The 16372-nt window shown below is 44.2% G+C and overlaps 1 long non-coding RNA gene across 1 annotated transcript; it reads left to right on the forward strand.

Moving 5' to 3' along the window:
* The first annotated feature begins 1094 nt into the window (after nucleotides 1-1094).
* On the forward strand, nucleotides 1095-15800 carry LOC116090307. The gene is made up of 2 exons (XR_004118637.1): nucleotides 1095-1371; nucleotides 14109-15800. It is a non-coding gene; the product is annotated as an uncharacterized LOC116090307 (long non-coding RNA).
* The last annotated feature ends 572 nt before the right edge of the window (nucleotides 15801-16372 follow it).

Raw genomic sequence — 16372 nt, forward strand, 5'->3', positions numbered from 1 at the left:
CACTCTGGAGAGCATGGTTTGCCAGCCACCCAACCGGTGGCTCACTAATGCTCATATGACTCACTATCAGACTCTGTTGCTCAAATCAGACAGAATCACATTTGCACCCCCTACAGGCCTGAACCCGGCCACCCTGCTTCCAGATCCTGACCTTGAGCCTTCCATCCATGACTGTCAGCAAGTGCTTGCTGAAGCACATGGCTGGTGCAAAGATTTGTCTGATCAGCCCCTGGCTGAGGCTACTTGGTTCACTGATGGGAGCAGTAAACCTCATGCTTGTTGCATCGATCTCCATCTCTGTGTTTCTGTGAGTGGGACATCCCGGACATAAGGCTCTTCGAGTCTTACAATACATCCATGTTTGGCCTTTTACCTGGATACTGATCTGAAGTCAGATCCATACATCCATGCTTGGCCTTTTACCTGCATACTGGTTTGAACACAGACCCATACATCTATGCCTGGCCTTTTACCTGCATAGTGATCTGAACTCACACTTACACAGCAAACACTTGGAAGGTTATGAGACATCTCCCCGGGTTTGGTACCATTTTTATTACTGACGGCATGTTTAACGATTGACCTGCTGAAATCCTGAACAGTTGACAGTCAGCTCTTGCAAACCGGGTAAACCAGCTCTACATTTCTGGAGTCAACTCTTTTGTTTGTCCTAAACTCTTTGTTTGTAACAAAGCTATAAAAGTTACTATCCTGAGGAACTGTACAAACTAAAGATGCAAACAGAGCTTGTGACGCTTCAGATTAATAAACAAATGACAGTGCACAATCAATTAGTATTGGAAAGAGGGATTTTGGATGGTGTTTTGCATAGTACCGGATAGCTAAGATTTCTCGCTTCTCATTTTGTTTCAAGCACCATGATGAGTTCTTTATTGTCATTTTCCAGTCAATCCTGATAAAAACTCGCTGGTAAGTGTAATTGTCAACAATCTACAGATAAGGAAATTGGGCTTTAGCCAGGAGTGCGTGCTGAAGCACATTGGGGTTGTTGCCCATGTCTGTGTGAGGCTAAGCATTCCAGAATTCTGTATTGGAAACCAGTGGTTTCCTAGGTGATGAGCAGTCAGGGCAACTGAGAGGAAGATAATGCACCTGGGTAGAGACCTGAGAGGACCACAATACAGGATGAAGCTGGAGATACTGGAGTGATCAGATCACTCAGACCTTTGAGGCGTGTTAAAGAGTCTCCTTCAGATGCTCTGAAAGCCACTCGGAGGTTTTAAGTGTGAGATGTGAAGTGTGTTCAACTCTGTCTTTCAGTTTCTGTGAAGCTGGCTCAGCACATCCAGAGGAGGAGATAAATGGCCACCGCAGGGATGCTGGCAAGGGATGCTGGGAGCCTCGGAGCAGGTCGGGCTAGTTTCTGGTTTCTTCTGCTAGTGACTGGGGCAGGGAACAGTCCAGATGGGAAACCTAAGAGTTGAACTTTGTGTCTGTTGATTGTGATGTTCCCCTAAAGCTGCAAGAAGAGAAACAAGAAATTGGGGACTCACTGGTTTTAAATTCTAGAAGGATTTCATCATGTCTTTGATAGTTTTTTTTTCCTTCTTCATCTTCTCTGTCTTCTATGTCTGAGAAAATGTATTAACCACATGTAAGAGCTGAGAGTTTGATCTTCTAATTTTATTTTTAAAATAATTCCTCAGCTAGTCTCCACACTGATATTTTTTAATTCAAGTTACCAGAAGAATCTGATTATATACAGAATGTCATTTACAAATTTTATTAATTGCAGGCTCTGCGCTGTTACTTTCTGAAGTTGTCTTGTCCTTTGAGGGGTCTCCCTCACTGTGCCTGGCGTTTGTTTTACAAATGCACTGTTTTCCTCAGAAGTGGCCTCATTTCTCTTCTTACCCTCCTGCCTGGCTACTCGCCTCAAGCTGCACCTCAAGCTGCTTTTCCAGTCTCTAACATACTGGCTATTTTTCCTCAGCGGTTGCCTGTGCTTTGGTTTCAATTAGTAATGGAAGCACTAACGACTGTGAGGGAAAATCTGGGGCTAGACAACAGGGTGGTGTCAAGAGACGCTCTAACTTTCAGAACTTTTCCTTTTGGGAAATTCTGCAATGTCAGATCCCGAGACTTTTTTTTTTTTTTTTGGTCTGAGGCTTTTTAGCTTTTGAAAATCCTCTGCCTCCTGATGGAGAGACCCGCTGCTGATAATCCAGTTGCAGGAAGAGGCCAAGGGGAAGTGTCCCCACAGTTCTGCCGCCCTTAACTGTGTCTCTCTGCTGGAACCCAAGCCTCACTCCTGATCTAAGATTCCTTTGTTCAGTTTGACCGACTTGAACCTTGACTCTCCCGTAGGACGGGCGGTGGGGAGTGGGCACCAGGATGGGGGTGGGAGCACTAACTCCTGGATAAGGATTCTTCATGGCTCTTAGCAGAACTGACCACCCATCCCCCTCCTTACCCCGTCCCCCATCCCCGCCCCCGCCTCTGCTTGAGACTATTACAAGCACTCCAATCCGCAGGAACTTGTCACTTTCTCTTCTGGTTTTCTAACTTAGCATGTTAATGCCTCCTTTGCCTCTACTTTTTAAGCTGTCCATTTTAGTGGTTTATGGAGGAAGTGAAGACAAAAGGTGTGTTATAATTTTGTAATATTTGACATTACTTTTTCCATTTTAATATTTGGAATCTATATGAGAGTTTAAAAGATCACATGCTGACTCCTCTTTATCAGTAACAGACCATGTCTCATTTGTATAACTTAAAATGACCAGAACAAAATAAAAAGGGAAATAGGTTCTCTTCTCTTCTGATCTTTCAATTGTGCCTCCATAGAAAACACTGTATTAGTTGATCAGACACTGTGTATTTGAGATAAAGCATCAGCAGGAAATAGAACAAATCCACCTTTAATTTTTTTTTTTTAAGTCTCCTAAGAGGAGCTTTTCAGTAGTTGATGGGGCACATCTCTGTGGCCATTTAGGCTCTTGTGAGTTTATCTGAAATAGATGAAGTGTTTCTGATGAGTGGCGTGCCCTGATCATGTACATTTCCCGCTGATTGACAAACGTGGCAGTGTGCTTTCCGCTGAGCTGGGGATTGGGCATCATTTTTGTTGGCATCTGAAGTGAGGTGCTCATATGAGGACCCCTGAAAATGGTCAAGAGCCAGGGAGCTGAAAAAAGCACAGGGTTCCTATAGTGCTATGCCTGATAAAAGCAAGAAATTAGCTGTCACCCAGCCAAGGGAGCTGAAGACCCCCAGTAAGCCCGCCATTGTTGTGATTGAAGTGGAAGAGACGGCTGCGGAAGAGCTTCTACTCCACATCTGAGTGCCAGGCCAGCAAAGGCAGCGGAGAAAGCTTTCAGTGAGTGAGTCAAGAGCAGTTAACAAACTCTGAAAGGGAAGAAGTGGGCAAAGCCAAGCTGCCTGGAAGGATTATTGAAAGAAGAGAGCTTCATACACAGGGTGAGGAAATGACGCTCTTGATGTTCAGCAAAGATGGCGACGCTAGTGACAGGCAAGATCTGGGTGAAAATAACACTTACTATTCACGACTTTTCACCGAAAGTTACACATACCATTTAATACTTAATGAAATACTTTAGAGTAGTGCTTTTCACAGGCAGCTCTGAGACTGGACAGTTGTTGGTCAAAAGACACAAAATCTCATGTAAAAGGAATAATAAAAATCCCACACATAATGCCAACCTAAAAAAAAAAATATTCTTGTGTACCAGCCCCACAAGAAAATTCTACTTTTTAAGAAAAATGGCAGGGACAGTTAATAAAGAAGAACTGGACAAGCCTATTCTCTCTGACATGGGGAAGCCAATTCTGGAAAGAACCACTGGCAAGCTTTTATTGACAAAATTTACTGAGGCAAAAGTGATGAGAAATATATCAGGGATGAAAACTAATTTTTCTCCAATGGACAGGCTCTTAAGGAATGAATTCTCATAACAGGACTTGTGGTTAATTACTTTTACTAGTAAAGGAAAGAGGAGGGGGAATCTGTTCATTGATTTTTTTTTTTTTTTAAAGATGAGCAATACTTAGTCATTAGACGCTTCAACAATTCGTTTGTTTAACCCAGAAAAGGCAGGAAAAAGAAGTCAGCTATAAAATGAGGAAATACTACAGATTGAGCATTTTCCCACATGGTTGACATGGGAGAAAACCAAAAGTATCCCTGAGATCTTAGGGACTGCAACAAAAGCATGCTTACTCTCCACTCCTATACCCATCTCCAGACAAATCAATTGATCTTGATTTGTATCTGGAAAGCAATGCTAGTTAAAAGAGACCTTGAGCTAAGAACAGCTCCTCCAAACATTCCCCAAAAGGGGTAATACGTTGACACCGAGGTCTAAAAGAATAACTTGAAAGGGGAAAAGATTTACTTCGGCTGTTGGTGTACTCAAGGTGGGTCTACTGCTTTTAAGATCTCATGGAGGCAGAACCTCAGGGTGGAGCATGTATTGGAGCAAAGCAGCTCACATCAAGGTGTCTGGGAAGGCTGAGATGGAGAGGGAGAGGAGGAGGCGAGGAGACACGGGGGCGGAGGGGGGGGAGAAGACAGTCCCTAGTGACCCTGCTTGCTCTATATACCACTCCACCACCACCTAGTATCCCACTAAGCTTTGAATTCATCGGTCTAGATTGATGAGGTTAGACTATACAATCTAAGAAGTGTCCCCTTCCAAGCTGTACTGTGCTGGGCCGTGAAGTCTGGGGTATTTCAGTTCCAGGTCAGGTCATAGCAGATGTGAAGACTGAAGTCCCAGGATCAAGCACTGCCCTTGGTTAACAATAAATTTTTACCCATGAGCAAGCCTGTTCACCCCATTGTGAGGATTCATCTTTCCAAACAGCCCTCAACTGGTTTTCTTCTGTGTCGTCTCCCTCCTTTCTGCCTTCTAACATCTATCAGGCCAGCTGCTGAGTGCCAGAGTTCTTCAGAGCAGAAAGACTTCCTCTATCTTGAAGGTTGCCCAACTTTAAAGTGTACAATCTAAGCTTAATGTGCAACAGACATTTTATTCTTTGATCTGGCACCACATTTTCATGACAGCCAAAGGCCTTGAGTGGCGGCCTCCTGCAGAACTGTGGGATCCTGAGCTGGGAAGGGATATTATGGTCCATATTGAAGAGTTTGGTCCCAAGCACACACAATTCAAAGCCATGCTTTTCCTTAAGGACTGATTTACCCCCATTATGGGTTGCATTTAAAGTTTGTTTAAGATGCATGGGAGGGCTTGGAGAGATGGCTCAGTGCTTGAGAGCACTTGCCTGCTCTTCCAGAGGTCCTGAGTTCAAGCACATGGTGGCTAACAACCATCTGTGATTTGATGCCCTCTTCTAGTGTGCATAAAGACAGAGCACTCATATACATAAATAGGTGAATAAATTTTAAAATGCATGGGAATAAATTTTGAAATAAATCTTCCTTGACCTCTAGTGAAAATTGCCTTCAATAGCATCTCAGGAGGCTAACTACTTCCTCAAAATATATTTCTTTTCATTTAAACATTTGAAAGATTACTTTTAAAATAGCTTTATCCTTATTTTTAAAAACCTAACCAGCTCTTTCTCCTGGATCGTTTGATTTCTTCAGAGTCTGTGCTGTTTCCATACTTTCCTCTCTGAGACCAGTATGGCTAGCCTGGTTGTCCTATACTGACACTTTGGCTCTTCCACTTAAGCCTGCAACTTACCTCAGAAAAGACTCGGAAGGCCTTAGAAGGAGTGTGTGTGTGTGTGTGTGTGTGTGTGTGTGTGTGTAGTGGTGGGGCTTGATTAAGTTTACCAGTCAAGAGATGCATTCCATGAAGTACTATAAACCATTTCAAAATGTTCACATCTAACTTAAGTATTGAACATACTTTGGTACAACTGACTTCCAAAAAAATGGGAACTATTTAATAATATAAGCATTTATTTAATCCAGGATAGCTCTAGGTCTCTGTGTATGTCAGTAGATAAGACTCATTGGAGAAAGAAACAAAGTGAAAATCAAACAGAGCAAGGACAGAATTTGAAAGGGGTTGTAAAATGGAGTGAAAGCAGTAACTTTGGCTTGGGGTCGGGGACAGCTTCACTGGGAGTGAGAGGGTATCATGGAAGTGAGCTATCAAGCCAGGTAAAGACAGAGAAACCGGAGAAGCTGGCGAGAGAAGCCTATCTAAGCTCAGAACTCTAACTCCAGCTACTTTAACCCAGAAAAGGCAAAGCTGTGCAGACAGTGGGAAGAGGATGAGGCAAACAGGCAAAGGACCACAGAAGTGCTCTAAGGCAGCGAAACTACTGCGTGTCATCGTGCATGCTTGTCATTAGGTATTTGTCAGATGGCACGAAGAATACAGCACTAACGAGCCTTAGTGGAAACTCTGGAGTTCAGGTCCTTGTAATGCATTGATATTGGCTCAGTGTGAATGGTGACAAGTATATTACACTAGTGTAAGACGTTAGCGGTAGGAGGAAATGAGAAGGCAGGAGGAGGGCTTTATGGGGATCTTTCTGTGCTTCCCATTCAGTGTCTCTGTAAACCTAAAATTGTGCTAAAAATAGATTTTTTAAAGTGAATGGTGGAGGGAAGAGCCATCCCAGTAAGATCTGTGTGGACAGTTTCCTGCAGTCCAAATGGGGGCTGTGTGGCCTACATCTGAGGAAGGGGTGGGGAGGGAAAGGGAAGACTCAAGCAAAAGACTGAAAGCCTGTATAGAAAATTGGGTCAACAGCAGTTCCTGACAGCAGGAACATGGGGATGATCAGGAGACTGGATGTAGGGGATAAGCCACTGGGTGTGTGGTAGTGCTTTTCACAGAGGCAAGGAGAGTGTGCCATTCTTGTTAGGCAGACTCTCTAGACATCAGATGTTGGGTGAAGATCCAAATCTGAAGTTGTAGGAGCTAGAGAGACGACTCAGTGGTCAAGAGCACTAACTTAGCTCCCAGCACCTACACAGTGGCTCACAATTATAACTCTAGTTCCAGGGCATCTGATGCCCTCGTCTGGCCTCTATAGGAGCCAGGCACATATGCGATACACAGACATACATGCAGACAAAACATTCATATACAGAAAATAAATATGGACTTGTAGGGCAAGGATGAGAATGAAAACTATAACGGGTAAACTCATCCGATTTGATAAATCCAAGGTTGGCCATACAGACGGATTTTGGGTGCAGTTCTGAGGACAGGCACATGTGGTGTGTACAGGTAGAGTGGGCAGGAAGTAGCCATGAGCAATGGAGCAGAGGAACCCTGGGAGGCTGTCATAAAGCCAGGAAAGGAGGCCCTCACTGGGTGGGCGTGGCGCATGCCTTTCCCTGAGTTTCCTGTGGCACATCGACTGGCATGTTCTTATTTCATTCTTCTCTTTCCCTCTCCGAGCTCTCTCTCTCTCCCCTCTCCCTCTCTTTCTCTGTCTGTCTGTCTCTCTCCTCTCCTCCCTCTCTCCCTCTTCTCTCCCCTCCCCCTTTCATATGACTGTCCCTCTTTTTATCCCTCCTCTCCTCTACTTGACTATCTTTAGTGTTTTTAAAAAGCAACATTTCTTTTCCTAGAATGACATGTTTAATTTGTTCCTTGATCTGCTATATATATATTTTTAATGTATCCGGTGTGGTTTTTAAAAGATATATTTGGCTGTTGCCCTTATTTGTGGCACACAGATTCAAAACCATGAGCCTTCCTGAGTGGTAGGACTATCTCTGGTTACTCACCTCTTCCAATCACATCTGAGTTCAGGCTACTGAGACGACTGCTGGTCAGTCCTAATACAGTTTCAAGGGGAGGGCTGGCCATGTCAGAAAGACCATGAGTGTAATCAGGGTTGAAACTTGCAGCCCTGTGCCCTAACCTCCAGGGGGGAGGATTGGGTTCAGCCATGGAATTGGTGTTTTTATTAGTTGTGTGTACCTGATCAAACCTGTGAATCCCAGGGAAATGACATGACAAGGAAGGTGGTGGGCATCCTGGAGGACCAGCCTAGTGATGTGGGGGACATCCTGGAGGACCAGCCTAGTGATGTGGGGGACATCCTGGAGGACCAGCCTAGTGATGTGGGGGGCATCCTGGAGGACCAGCCTAGTGATGTTGGGGGCAGCCTGGAGGACCAGCCTAGTGATGTGGGAGGCATCCTGGAGGACCAGCATAGTGATGTACCTTCGGGCTAGTGATGCATGCTAACTCCATAGGAATGTGGTATTGTGTGCTCGGACCTACCAGCCTTGCTCTGTGCTCCTCTTCAGCTGTCCACCCAGGTCCTCTAGAATATGCTTTTCTTAGTTCCCTGAATCATTTAAGGAATCACTAACCCTGAAGTGAGCCTTGGGAATCCCCCGCAACTTGTAGCCCCCCCAAAGTATGTCCTTTGCATAGGGAATCTGCTTAGGGCGGGTGACCTAGTTTCATGTCTGTTGCTGAGATAAAGCACCCTGACAAAAAGCAACTCAGGGGAGAAAGGGTTTATGTTCCGTCACCAATCCAGCTTGCTGTCCATCACAGCAGGAAGTCGAAGCAAGAACTTGAGGCAGCTAGTCCTCATCCTCCGTCAAGAACAGACGACAATGAAGACAATCACGTTTCCTATGATTCCACACTGTTGTCAAGGTGATGGTCTAAACTAGCTATCACAATTGGCATGAGCAAGTGACCACCTCAGGGGCCTGGGCCCCTTTACTCATGAAGTCTGCACATGCTCTGAGAGTTCATCTCAGAATTGAATTGGAACATACTAGTCTGTGTTGAAAAACTAGATGTAACATACTCACTTGGTCACTACGTACGTTTGCTGTCCAAACAGGCTCTCGGTGTAGAAATGTAAGGCATTTTAGACTTAGATTTTAGCCATATTTAGTCATATTCAATTCCAAAGTAAAGCTGATTTTGCTTTCTAGATATGAATTAAATCAGCCTCCTGGGCTGTCAACCCTATCTCCCTATCTAACTTTCACCACCTTAATTTACATTCATAACAATTTAGTGTCCTCAAGACACTTTTTATCTTTTGATTTTTCGAGACAGGGTTTCTCTGTGTATCCCTGGCTGTCCTAGAACTCTCTCTGTAGACCAGGCTGGCTTTGAACTCCGAAATCCGCCTGCCTCTGCCTCTCAAGTGCTGGAATTAAAGGCGTGCTCCACAACTGTTTGGCCAATATAACTCTAATACTTTCCTTTAAATTTTTATTTTTAGTTCATGTTAGTGTTAGCCTGCATGTATACATGTGTACCTCATTCATGCCTGGTATTTGCAGAGGCCAGGAGGGAGCATCGAATCTCCTGGTACTCGTGGTAAGCGTCCACGTGGGTACTGGGACAGAACCAGGGTCCTCTGAGGGAGCAGCCAGAGCTTTTAGCCACTGAGCCATCTCTCCAGCCCTTACAGGTTTCATATCAGAGACTTCAAGTAATTATTTTCCACTAGTTAGAATTCATAAATGACTAAGTCACAGACTTTCTGAGTTATTTCTAGGACAAAATACAATCTTTTGTCTTACTGCTAAAAAAAAAAAAACTTTGTGGACTGTCATCATTCAGAGATGTTCAAAGTACAAGTGCTTCAAAGATCTTTTTTTGGGGGATCTTTTGGATGGAGGCTGTGTTTTGACCACTGATCAGAGGCCATAAAACTGTAGTTCAAGGTTCCAAATCTGGCAGCATCTTATCTGAGATTAAACCGCGTTCTAAGACAGTGGAGCATGTATCTAGGCATCTGTGTTAGAGAGCTGCAGATGTGTTTGCAGACTATGGACATTCTTTACCACAGATGACCCTCCCTCAGACTGGGGCTTAGTCTCCTAGCTCAGCCTCATGGGTTATCTATTCCTATAACATTCTGGGTAATTTAAGAGCTCTTTCTGTTTTAGAAGAAATCATTCAGTTTATCAGCAGTACACAGGTGAGTTGACCTTAAACTTAGGTAATTATAATAATGAAAGAGCTAATAGCACATTCTGGAGCACGTGCAGACCCTCGCTCACTGCCTATTGTCTCAGAGCCATTATGCTGCGTGTAGCTCCTTCTCTCCCTGTTTCCTTGGAGCCCTTCCAAGATCCAGTCTGTTATTATTTAAACTCCCTCTCTCTGAATGTCGGTCCGTTGGTATTTTGTGCTCTGCCTCATATGACTTATGGATTTCTTTCCCCTTCTCGGTGAGATATTTTCTGTATCTATTCACAACCATTATTCACTTCCAGTGCTGCAAGCATAAGGCCCACCTAATCAATCACCACTTTGAAAATAAGACCATCCTTTCTTTATTATATTAGGCAAATTAGTCAAATGAGTGTTTTCTAAAACTTGCTGCCTTTTTTAGGGTCCTTGGCGCTCAGCCTGCCTCCTCTGCTGTTCCTTTTTTTCTCCTCTAGTTTGCAAACAGCATGAGTTCCCCCTTCACTCGAGGGGGTTCAAGGGGACCCATCCTCCCCAACTTAGTCATCTGCTTTGATTATCTCAAGACCTCCTTTGGGGAGGCATCCCCTTTCTAAGGAGGCCCAGTGGGTGGTCTAGAGGCGTCAGAGGCAGAAGGCTCTATCTCCTTTCCCTTCACTGAGCAATGAAGCCCTTTGGATGGAGACCAGGAGGCATTCTTCTATGGAAGGTTTTACTTTCGGAAAACACAGCAACCGTACAATCGATTGAGTCTCTGAAAAAATCACAAAATGCCTCTGTTGATGTTTTGCTTGGGCAGGATAGTGAATGAGAAAAGAAAAAGTGGAATGGCTTCCTACTTTATTCCCTTCTGTCCCTTCCCCCCAGCTCACACCACGCTCAAATTTTCCATTTTAGATTAATTTAAAAAAAAAAAAAAGAGGGATTGTTTTAAGAGACCAATGTCCTTTTCAGCCAATCCTAACATTTCTTTTTTTGTCGATTAAATCTCCTTAAGAGAGAGCGAGCATAGCGAAGCATCTGCTACCACGAGACATCTTTTGGCCAAAGCCTGTTAAGGGAAACTCTGTATAACTATTGTCCTCACAAAGCAAGCAGGCTCTTAGAATCACGGTGCCTTCTAATGTATGTGTTTATAAGCAATTAAACTCCAGTTTTAGGGAGACTCACTAGCAGCATACATTATTTTAATAGCCATACAGTACTACTTTAAACCGTCTTCGCCATCTGCTCATCATGATTATAAATGCAGAAAGAACATATTTTACATTAGCATCAGAAACTCGTGCGATATTAGGGATTGAAATGCCCGTATATGCTCTTTGTACAATCCCGAATGCATCTGTGCTATTTTTCCCCTTTCTTTCCACAATGCAAATCAGAGAAACAAGATGCTCATTTCTTGTGGACTGTCTCCTGATACAGAAGAGCATTTTTCAGAGCAGAAATTCATTAGGAGGGGAATTTTGACTAACTTTTTAGCCAAATATACTTTTAAAAGTCTGTGAGCACCCATGTCTGGCTCTTGCTGGCCCTGGTTGGCTGTCTTAGCTCCTAGCTAATGAGGGAGAAAAAAACCAATACACCCAGGGCCGCAATGGACTGTAATCTTCTTTAATGTCCATCAGAGATGCAATGCCCAGTGTATGAGACAAGTGTTTCTCCTCTATAGATAAGATTTAAAATACACGGGATTCATCTGTGCATTGGTGGAACATACTATAGAACTGAAAAGGCATCTGGGTGGGCATCTGCTCCACGTTCCACCCGCATCTTCATGATGCATGCTCGTTCTAGAAAGACAATGCCATCATGATGTTGGAGGAGGCAGGGGTGAAACCATTCGATTTTCTTAGCTGAACCAGTTAAGACTACCAACCTATTTCTGCTGTAAGAAACAGTAGGGATTTACTACCACGTGGGATTTTATCTGGAGTCTAGGCACACAAGGCAAAGGAAAGGGTGTTCAGGTTAAAAGGAGCCCAACAGTAAGGTCCCCTTCAAAGAATGGGCCCCTTCCTTAGCAGCAATCTCAATGGAGCCTTTACTTGAAAATATTAATTCATACAGTATTTCCACTTCAGTAGATTTAAGATCAAAGGACCAAGACTGTTTTCCTTTCCTGGAGCTTAATCATACTTCCGGATATGGGATAGTGGTGGTGTTGGTTTTATTTTGCCTCTTGGCCATCACGGTCATCAATGAGCGGTAAAGATACACATCATTAGATGAAAAGGCATTCCCTGTGAGTGAAGGTAAGACATACACTCCCGCATGGTAAGTTTATCTAGGCTTATGAGGGACATAGCACCAAGACCCCAGTGTAGTCTTGTCAACCAGTGCTAGCTGGTTGGGTCCTAAATCTGTTATGCTTTGACCTAAATCTGTTATGTAGGTCTTTTGAATCAGTTTGGTCTGCCTACTCTGGCCTTAGACCACCCTGTTGCTGCTCTGCTCATTGCCCACACCTCCCTTCCAGGTCACTTACTGTGTCCCACATTTGTTCCTATTTGGGGCTCTAGGAGCTGGCTGCTCCCTGGTTCAAAGGAAGTTTCTCCTCCAGGCTTCAGGCGGAGCTCATCACCTCTGCACCGTTTGTCCCAGTAGACTAGGCACGTGCCCCACAGTGAGGGAAGTCCCCAGGAATATGAACTTGACAGCATCTTATCCCCTTCCCACATCTTCCCCTAAGCTGGCTGTGACTAAGACACTTTTAAAAGCAAAGCTAGGAACACCAGCAAGTCTCATGGGATCCACCTGTGCTGCTCTAACCTGAACCACACTGGCCTCTATTCTGAACCTCCTCATAACTGCCTGGCTTGAAACAAAACAAAACAAAACAAAACAAAACAAAACGATAAAGGATCAACCAACCCAATGAATACAAGGTTGGACTGAATGGCTCAGCAGTTACTCTTGCAGAAGACCTGAGCTCAGTTCCCAAAACCCATGTCCAGTGGCAGCTTGTAACTCCAGAGCATGAGTACGTGCAGTGGCGAGTGTGCACATCAACACACACACACACACACACACAGAGGTAAGATTAATCTTTAAAAACTGCAGCTGGCAATGATAACAGGAAAGCTGACGTGTTTCCCAAGTTTCTTAAGTTCTGCCTTGAGTAACATCCTGTGGTATCTTGTTTCACCTGTGGAGAAAAGGGCAAATGAAGCTAAGAAGGTGGAGCCAAGCCATGCTATCTACTACGGTAGCTCCCAGCCAGAGCTGGCTACTGGGAATTTGACCCAAACAACATAGAGATCAGCTGTAATTATGAAATGAATGCAGAGCAAATTTCAAAGATATATGATGGTTATAACAAAGTACAAAATGCCTTACTCATATTTAACTTGTGTGTGTGTGGAAACAATAAAAGTTTGACTCCATTAGGGTTGATAAAAATCTATCATTTACGGGGCTGGAGGGATGGCTCAGCATTTAAAAGCACTGACTGCTTCTTTAGAGGTCCTGAGTTCAACTCCCTGCAACCACATGGTGGCTCACAACCATCTGGAATGGGATCTGATGCCCTCTTCTACCATGCAGGCATACATGCAGATAGAGCACTCCTATAATGAAATGGATAAATCTCTTTTTAAAAACTCCATCCTTCATACTATAAACAAGATCAATTCAATACATTTTTCTTTTCTTCTACTATGCCTACTAAAATATCAAAGTTCTAGAAGTGCCTTATATTTCTATTAGATTGCCCTGTTCTAGAAAGTTTGGTGACTGGGGAGTTTTTAACATTTCTGTGACATGCTGTTCATAGGTCTTAATCCTGAGAAGTTTCCACTATTTAAGAAACATTTCCAGAAATGAGAGAGTCCCATATTTCTAGTCTTCAGTCTGGAGAGCCCAGTGGAAGCAGAGGGTTATCTACTGGAAACTGTCTCTTTATTCAGCAACATTAGCTGAGCCTCTTGGTGCCTGGCCCAGCTATGAAATTCGTGTATAAGAGAAAATGGAAACTCCCACCCTTAAGCAGGTTTTTTTTTTTTTTTTCGAGACAGGGTTTCTCTGTGTAGCCCTGGCTGTCCTGGAACTCACTCTGTAGGCCAGGCTGGCCTCGAACTCAGAAATCCGCCTGCCTCTGACTCCCAAGTGCTGGGATTAAAGGCGTGCACCACCACCGCCTGGCAAAGCAGTTTATTACAAATCTGGATTAGTTATTCTTCCTACCACTCTGAGAGACTACCTGATGGAAAGGACTCCTTTTGGTTCACCATACAGGGAGATACAGTTATGTCACTGTGGAGAGAGCATGACCCAGAGCCAGGCCCTGTCTGAGATGACAGAAGTCAGCACAGGAGGCCGCTCGCTCACATCTCTGGAGACCAGGACGCGGAGAGAGCTAGGGCAGAAGCCAGCACAGGAGGCTGCTCGCTCACATCTCAGGAGACCAGGACGTGGAGAGAGCTAGGCCTGCTTTCCAGAGACCCATTTCCTCCAGCTAGAACCCAACTCCTACGGGCTTCACGACTTCCCAAAGAAGGGCTGCCAGCTGGGGACCAAACCAACAACTGCGAGAACCTTTTGTGACTTTGTACATGGAAGCCACAGCTTCACCGCAGCTTGCCAAGGTGACAACTCTGGAAAGGACAGACCTATTTTACTTTTAAGTACTAGTATGTTTGTCCAGGTAACTCCTATATGTGCATCCAGTTCCAGTGGTGCGTCTTCAGCCAGGCCAACTTCAGGAAGAGGGAGGATGACCCCACAGGGGTGGACCCTTAGGAGATCAGCTTAGATGGGCATCTTGTTTGTGATCTTCAGTGGGTCAGAATGAGAGCTAGTAATGGATGCCTTTCCTCCTCCTCCTCCTCTTCTTCCTCCTCCTCCTCCTCTTCAGAGGACTGGGAGGATCACATCCAAATACCCTCAGATTAATCCAGGCCTGCATCCAGGCCTGTTGGACAGTTAGGAAACCTCTCACATCTCAAGCCCCGGTGTACAGGATTCCACAGACTTCCTCTATTTAAAATGAAAATGTTTTGAATGAAGAATTACTTTGGTTATTAAGACAGGCTAGAAAAGATTGCTGCTGATCTTCATTCCATTGCAAGACACACTTCTACCTGAGGGCTCTTCCTGAGTAGGAAGGACAAGGAGAGCCAAGCTTCCTAACTTGTCTGATTGTCGAATGGTCACCCAAACATTTTCTCATGCCAGCAATCGGTCACAACACAGTACAGAGAGCTGCTGGTCAGCTCCCATGTAAACCATTAACCACATTAGAGAAAATAGCTGTGAAGAGGGAGCCCTCGGTGGTTTTAACGTCAAAAGATGTCACGAGAAGAGCCACACATTATTATTGCTGACAATTTGTACAATTTGTCCCTGGTGAAATGTGTGTGTCCCTACACTGCACCATTTTACATAACAATATGAAATATTAAAAGCGAAAAACGTTTTATAATAAACAGCAGTTTTGCTGATTGCGGCTGATTATGTTAAGCAGCTTGTACCATGGGTGTCAGAGGAGACTCAATAGCTCCTGTAACTAATCTTCATGGCTGACCTCTCCCCTCCGCTGATGAAGCCTATTCAAAAACCTGCTGCCCTTTGCTCATTTGCAGAGCGGATATTTCTGAACTGTTTTGATCATGCATATATTTGCTGAAGTTGTTGCGTACAGGCTTTGCTGTGTGTGTGTGTTCATGCTTATGCTTTTAAAGACATACCACACATGAAGAAAGATTCCTGCCATGACTATTTCATGAATTATTAAAAGAAAACTCAACTGCACAAAAAAGTAAGGATGACGAGCATTCACAACCCTCTCACCAGATGCCAATGAGCCTTTAATTACAGCTGAAGATGGCTCTTGTGTTTCTCTGTTGCTCCACAGAAACTGTGTGAAGAAATATGGCGCTGTTCCCCCTTGCTCCAACTTTAAAATAAAGGGCATGTCTTTCCAGGGAAGAACAGGCTTCGGTCATTTCATCAGCCTCAATGGCTGGTACTTAGAAGCGAAGTGCTATTCAATCATGAAGCAATTTCATTTTTTTCTGATAAAAGTTTTTGATTTAAATGGGATTTCATAGAGAACATTTGAGAGTGTAGAGAAATCTTCCACCTGTAAGTGCGGATAAATATGTAAGCGCCCCTTATGTAAGTATCTATAATTCATAGTTTGCTAGTCCTCTTTTTCCCCCAATCCAGAGATGTTTACAAAACCAGAGAGTGGGGGGATGGGGTATGGAACTGCAGAAGAGAAGCAAACCTCCAAAACAGGTAGGGAGTGAGTCTAGCCCAGATTATGCAAATCTAACCACACTGGGCAAATAAAATAATGAAGCCAGAAGGAGGGGACTGGGGACCCCGGGTGCTCAACAAAAGAAAAGTAAAGTGCACAAACAGGACTTGCTGGGGGTGGGGTGGGGGTGGGAGTGGACCCAGAACAGCTAGGTCACAAAAAGGCACAGATTTCTACGTAACAAATAGTGGCTGGGGCAGGCTGATAAATATTCCCTGGAGGACTGGATGCAGGATGC

The sequence above is a fragment of the Mastomys coucha genome, unplaced genomic scaffold, assembly GCF_008632895.1.
Source record: "Mastomys coucha isolate ucsf_1 unplaced genomic scaffold, UCSF_Mcou_1 pScaffold15, whole genome shotgun sequence".
NCBI classification, from domain to species: Eukaryota; Metazoa; Chordata; class Mammalia; order Rodentia; family Muridae; genus Mastomys; species Mastomys coucha.